Here is a 6,658-nt window from a genome sequence, read left to right as displayed (position 1 = left end):
TTGAATGTTGTTTGATATCCACCTAATAAAGTGTTTCACCGATCATTATTTAATTAGTTGATTTACATTACTTTCTTTGATTTATTGAGTCGGTACGTTCCACTTGGAATGTGCCCGTTCATGGCCAATCCACCAGAATGGCTGTGTCCCACTTTGACAAAAGAGGTACGGAATCCTTAAATGTTGCTGGATATGCACCTAATGAAGTCAAATTTTTTACGGATGATTGTCTAATTTTTTCGCCACCAACATGTACACGAGCTCAAATTAAGCTAAATGAGGACCTTCATCAGTTCGGTACACGTCGTAAACAATAGGACGTGAAAATCAATTAGGATAATATTATACGACCCGTCTTCGTATAACAAGGGGAAAATACAACCTTTTATTCACATATGGGATTGACGAAAGTGCTCCGAATTGTGTTCTCAGTTTTAAGTGTTTTGGTGTCGGCATAACACATACAGTGCAATGGCATTCACTTGTTTAAGCCATTTGCCCGATGCCTAAACAAAACTTGTTCTTTGCAACAAAAAAATAGCAGCGGGCTAGTACGGATGTTAGCCTGTTCGGTTATAAAACATTTGATCGTCCAATTTTGGAATATGCTTTCGTGGTATGGAGCCCACGCCAGCAAGCTCTGAAAGGTAAGAGACAACATCAGAGGCTGGCGGCATGTTGCATCTTCTCTAAATGCTGGCTGACCAATTCGGTTACGGATGTATATTAGAAACCCAGGAAAGAGGAGTATACACGCAAATAACAGCAAAGACACTGAGCCTTACTTATCTTGTACCAAGGGTTTAGTTACTCATATTATTTCTTGACATACTATAAATGTTGAATGCACTACCCAATTTTGTTGAGAGGACATTTATGAATTTCAACGCGAATTAGATATGCATTCTTGCATTGTTTAACTTTGTGTTTCCGTACCTCAGTATGTATTCAGGCTCTGTATCATCTCTGTAACAACGCCACACAGGGGTATAAAGGATCATGAAAAAATTAAATATGCGAGTCGTACTTGTCTGTCATCACCAAACTGTACGCATGACCGTTAGCTGCAAAGCATTTAATTCATCGCTTTATTTCAACGTCGGTTCGCATCGATTCCAGCAAGTGGGTTGTATCTCCATAATTTTATATGTGTGTGTGTACTTTTCCCTCAGTTAATGGGGGATGGCGTAATGACTGTGGCGCCTAATAAATTTGCAGCGTCTGCAGTCAACGCGCCCTCCCCGTCGCCGCTTTCGTCAACGTCATCCTAGCAAGCGCGAGAGGATGCCAGGATATTCCGCCCATCTGTCTGGTGAGTAAACAAGCCTTGCGTTGGCAGGCCGTGTCATGCGCCGAACGCGCTATGCGTTACGCCAGGACACAACAGCAAACTTGACGCGACCTGTCGCAGCGCGCACGCGACCCCACAAACTTGGTACGCGCGTCCTGCGTTCGCGTGCATGTCTATCCTTTATAAAGGGTGGCAGGAACCCCTGTGTGTAAGGGGTTGACGGCACTATGCAACTAGTCTACAACGAATAACCCGTTTTTTTTTTTTTAACCCAAGAGTCTTTGTAGCTTTTGGTAGTCTCATCTACCACACTTGGAAGCTGCTCCAATGCTCTCTTGGGAAGGAGAGATATGCGTATACTTTCCTTCACTGTTCCGGAACTTTAGGCTTTCGGATTGGGGGTGCGAGGCATTTGTTACGCGGCAAATTACATGTTGCGGTTTTGCCACAGCGTTGAAAAACAACGTCAGGTATGTGAGTGCCTTTAGAGATTACGGAACGATGATACAGGAACATCCATAATTAAGTAGCTTCTCTTGCGCGACCCGGTTGAAACAGTTTACAGTCATGAAGTCTTCCGCCACCGTTCTTATTCAATCTGGGGGATGGCAGGGGGGGGGGGGTTATAAAGTTTTCGTAAATTTACAACAGAATAAAGACACAAGGCGCACAGATAAAGACAATTTTTTTTACTAACATCTTGAACGAAATTACAGAGCCTCTACGTGTTACCTCACGAATACAAAGTATTTATTTTCGTACTTGTCCCAAGTTTTGGCTTCTGTAAGTTCTTAATGCTTGCTATTAGGCTACGACCTTGGTCGCTTCAAAAAGCAGTGTAGCCCTTTGTTAAGGAAAAAGACTGCACTATAGATTCATGCAAATTCTATTGAAATCAATGAAACTCTTGACGAGCCACAGTGGGGAAGTTCGCATTATCTTTTTGGATTTTTGATGCTTTGCTAAGACTCTTACTGGTGGTAAAAGGAGACTTTTTGCCATTCCTGAAGCTATATGTGCTAACACTGCTTAACCTGGCATTTTCTTCATTGTGCCTGTAAGAATTAAATTACTCGCTTGATATGAGATCTAGCGAATCAACTTTCTGTCGCAACAAAGATCTTCAGAATATTGCTCTAGATGTGCCCACTTCGAGTAATTCAGCCAGACAGCCCTGTAGTCTGGCTTCGGATGCTGGCAAAATATTCTGTCAATATACATGGGGGGCAGGGAGTGTGTTTTTTGTGCCACCATAATGAACACTCATTCGGCACTACTGAAGAATAGTGCCTTCCTTTGATGCCAAAAAACACAAGCGCAGGCTAGCAACTCAGAAATGGTGCACAGAATTGCTAACATCTGGCTCATGGCCACTTTAGCACCAAATTAACACAAAAGAAAATTCTGTTCTGTATACCGACAAAGGCGTCCATGACTACAGTATGCAAGACATCTGAGATGCCTTGACAGAAGTTTCCTGCTGAAAATATCTTGGAACACTATTATGACGGCGTCATGAGGATGTGCTCAGGCCGGTCAAATTAACTTGATTTGTGTGTTTTGACGTTCATGCAGGAATGCCCTGAGGACGTCCTTACGTAATAAAGTTTACGACCTGAGGATGTCCTGAGAAATTTGTAGTGTTATTGGAATGTATCACTATCAACAAGAGCGTAACCAGGGCTGTCCTTCTTGTCGTTCTTCGACCGTAAAAGGTCGAATCCTACGTCCCGCGTTAATTTAACCACATGGAAACAATAAATGGAGGCATAAACACAACCACAGCATTAATAATCTACACAAACTTGATGAAATGTGTCGCATCAATGGTATTGCTCACAAAGTGACACCAACCTAAATGTTATAAATATTACTTAATGAAGTACATTTTATTAGGTAAATTTGGACGTTTTGTATGTTTTTTCCGCTTTTTATTTCCTGAGAAAAAATGAGAAAGAGTTTTTTTTCCCAAATTCTGCCTTTTTCCGAGAACCCCAATCTCTAATTGGTATACTTCAAGGTCTCACATGTCTCGTTTGATCTCATTTATTGCGATAGCAATTTATGGACAGTCCAGGCGAATTTTCGTCGTAATCATTTTCACCGTAGTCACCACGATGTTCCGTAAAGATGCTTCGGTATGATATGCATATGCCTCGTTATTCGAGCACCTAAGTTGCTCTAACTTCATGGTTTTGACTGAATCATTCCTCTGAAGTTTTACAATTATAGCACGCTAAGAAGAGACAAACCATTTCATTCTTTCATCGTAAATCTTCTAACTCCATCAATAAAAAATTCCAAAGCAACGTTAGGACTCACAACCTGAAAGAGATGTTTTTCTGAAGTCGGGCAGCGGGCGGCGCACTGGGGCAGACCAGTGATGCTCCGTACTTCACGAAATTCCGATTCCTAGACACAAAAACTTCCTAGTTCAGGCACTTTTCCTCCGCATGATTAAAGGATTTAACTCAAATTTCCCTACACTTACATGCACACTCAAATATATAAGGCTTGCAAAATTGCCTTGCGAGCCGTGATTTTTAGATTAAGAAACTTACGGCGAGAAAAATTATGCGGTGGAGCCAACACTTCCGTTGGACAGTATAATGAGAAGTCAATTTCAAATGTGGCTTCCCGTTAGGTGCCAGACATCTCTTCCGCATAGCTAAAGTTTTATCGTCTGCTATTGCTGGTGCCTTATCGCTTTTGAGCAATTATTAGTAGCTTAATTTAAGAAATAATGATGCAACAATCTAAAGTTCATGTTTGAGGAAAAGATCGCTTCGGCTTTTAAACAATGCAGGCCATGAGACCGTAGAACTGACCCCAAGTTTAAAGCCTTGCACCGACAATAACGTGCTGTGGATTGACGATATGATCGACGATATGTTAGCGGAAGGGTGACGTTCCCCATCTTTCCACAATTAACGGTTACAAATATCCCATGAAGCCAGCGCACCACCCACAACCCAATGCGGTGAGTTAGAGACTCGTATCTCCATGATACCCGTTCATGCAATTGGACGGCCGATGCATGACGGAGGCCAAAACAGCATTGGAGAGTTTTAGTTCTGGGAACGCAAGTGGCTTGCGTACTCAAGAACCAAGGGCGACGGTACTGCCCATGCGCAGACCGCTACGTCTACTTGCGTCTGTTACCCACGTGGCTCTCACGGTGCACGAGAACTTACGAAAAGCAAGACCAGCCGAGACAAGCCGCCCGTCCCGTCACACAGACGGAGAACATGGCTGCGCCAGCGAGGACATGTGCGCGCGTGCATTTCACGGCCGGCGCGGTCAAGAAGCTGGCCGCAGAGCACACCGGCACGCTGTCGCCGCAACGGCGGCATGTCAAAATTTGCAGAAGGCTCTAAATAAACAAAACACAGACCACAACGGATTATGTTGAGGGAGACGCCTAACTACAGTTTACCAAACGTATGTCAGGATTGCTTCGGCTCGGCCTCAGTCGTAACGTAGGCGCGTAGGTAATCTTATAAATATTTTGCCTAGTGTCGACAGACATCGTTCTGTATATTAACTGCTTTTAAGGAAAATGGATTAATCTACTTCATAAGCTTCATTTCATGTTCTAAACATTGATAAGGCAGCAACGAGCAGACACTGATGGCGCTGCGAGTACATGCGACCTCAGTGAGGCTTGCGTTTGGGGCCGCTAACATATAACGTGTTTCTGCTTGCGTACCCAAACGCAAACGCACCCAAGAGCTAGGGGCCCCAATGCCTTACGTCCCCTAAACTAAAGCTCTCTATTAAGGGACCAGTTGTGAACGTTTGCGGTGACGCGGAAGCAATGGTAACATCGTTGCCTGGTGCCATCGAACAAGACAGTACCCTCATGTGTACCTTCATGTGGAGCGGCGTATGCTAGCGAAGAAAACGTACTTGGCGGAGGCAGTGAGAAAATGTGATCTGCTGCCGTGGCTCAAAGCGCTCTGTAATAGCACGCTATGCAAGCGCTACAACATCAAGTGCAAGTTGGCTCCTTTGGGTGATATTGTGGAAGTGGACGAGCTTGACGAAATCGAGTGGCTCCAGAAATGCACGGTCGTAAACAACGCCATCCTGGCGGCCACAATTATGACGCTGGCACAGAACACCCTGACATGGAACGAGGACAAGGTTTTCATGATTGCGCCCGGTGAGGAAAGAAGCCGCTGAGCATCCTTTACGACGAACGTGTGGAGGAGCTCTCGCTCCCGTAGATTTACCTCGGTGAGAAGCGCCGAGTGGACGCCAGAGACAATCCAACCGGCTTCACGTATGTCGTGAGCGAGATCCGCCGAAAAGACATTTTGGTGCGAACATTGCGAACTCGGGCTGGATTTTGTGGCAACGCCCATGCACCTGGAGTCATATAACGCAGGAGCCCTATCCGAGCACAAAGTTTCAATGGCGTTTTGATGGCGAGCGGGCTCGTCGCGGCAACTCGCGGCGGCTGAGGATTCTACGGAGCTCATGGATTTTAATTCTGAAACTTTATGGGTATAAAGTTCACATCGACCCTCCGGGGTTGCTTAGTGGCTTTGGTGCTGGACTGCTAAGCACGAGGTCGTGGGATCGAATCCCGGCCACCGCGGCCGCATTTCGATGAGGCCGAAATGCGAGAACACCTACGTACTTAGGTTTAGGTGCACGTGCAAGAACTCCACGTGGTCGTAATTTCCGGAGTCCCCCACTATGGCGTGCCTCATAATCAGATCGTGGTTTCGGCACGTAAAACCTCACAATTCAATTTACAATTTTTAAAGTTCTCGTAAACTTTTCTCGTAAATACCTTCTTCCGCAAGCGGAAAAACCGAAAGTGGACATGGAGGAGCCCGAACGGCGAGACTAGAAATGAAATAGATTTCATACTCTGCGCTAACCCTGGCATCATACAAGATGTGGACGTGCTCGGTAAGGTGCGCTGCAGTGACCACAGGATAGTAAGAACTCGAATTAGCCTAGACCTGAGGAGGGAACGGAGGAAACTGGTACATAAGAAGCCGATCAATGAGTTAGCGCTAAGAGGGAAAATAGAAGAATTCCAGATCAAGCTACAGAACAGGTATTCGGCTTTAAGTCACGAAGAGGATCTTAGTGTTGAAGCAATGAACGACAATCTTGTGGGCATCATTAAGGAGTGTGCAATAGAAGTCGGTGGTAACTCCGTTAGACAGGATACCAGTAAGCTATCGCAGGAGACGAAAGATCTGATCAAGAAACGCCAATGTATGAAAGCCTCTAACCCTACAGCTAGAATAGAACTGGCAGAACTTTCGAAGTTAATCAACAAGCGTAAGACAGCTGACATAAGGAAGTATAACATGGATAGAATTGAACAAGCTCTCAGGAACGGAG

This window comes from Dermacentor andersoni, chromosome 6 (assembly GCF_023375885.2).
Source record: "Dermacentor andersoni chromosome 6, qqDerAnde1_hic_scaffold, whole genome shotgun sequence".
In the NCBI taxonomy this organism is placed as follows: Eukaryota; Metazoa; Arthropoda; class Arachnida; order Ixodida; family Ixodidae; genus Dermacentor; species Dermacentor andersoni.
The sequence above is the reverse complement of the archived record's forward strand: the minus strand, read 5'-3'. Positions refer to the sequence as shown.